We start from the raw sequence: 413 nt of genomic DNA, 5'->3' as shown, positions 1-413 counted from the left end.
CATTCCCTACAGGGAAAGTGACCTCAAAATAACTAACTCGCTTTTTTGCCTAGTACAGCTTTCATGCTCCTACTCACTTCTGCCTATAAAAGTCTTTCATTTTGTATGACTTCCTTTACATCTGCTAGATTGGGTGATGCTCAATTCATGTTAACTGATACATTTATATTTATATTTATATATTTATATAATATGTAGTTTAATATGATTGCCAATGTAGCAATAATTAGCACCTCTATCATGTTATGTAATTACAATTTCTGTTTATGGTTGGACTAATTAAGTTCTAGTCTCTTAGCAAATCTGATCACTATAATCCAGTATTGCTGCAGTATTAATTATACTACGCTTTAGGTCTCTAGGGGAGCGGCAAGATGGCGGACATGTAAGGAGCCCCATTACCTCCTTCTGCC

This window comes from Suricata suricatta, chromosome 12 (assembly GCF_006229205.1).
Source record: "Suricata suricatta isolate VVHF042 chromosome 12, meerkat_22Aug2017_6uvM2_HiC, whole genome shotgun sequence".
Taxonomy (NCBI): Eukaryota; Metazoa; Chordata; class Mammalia; order Carnivora; family Herpestidae; genus Suricata; species Suricata suricatta.
This window is presented reverse-complemented; position numbering follows the sequence as displayed.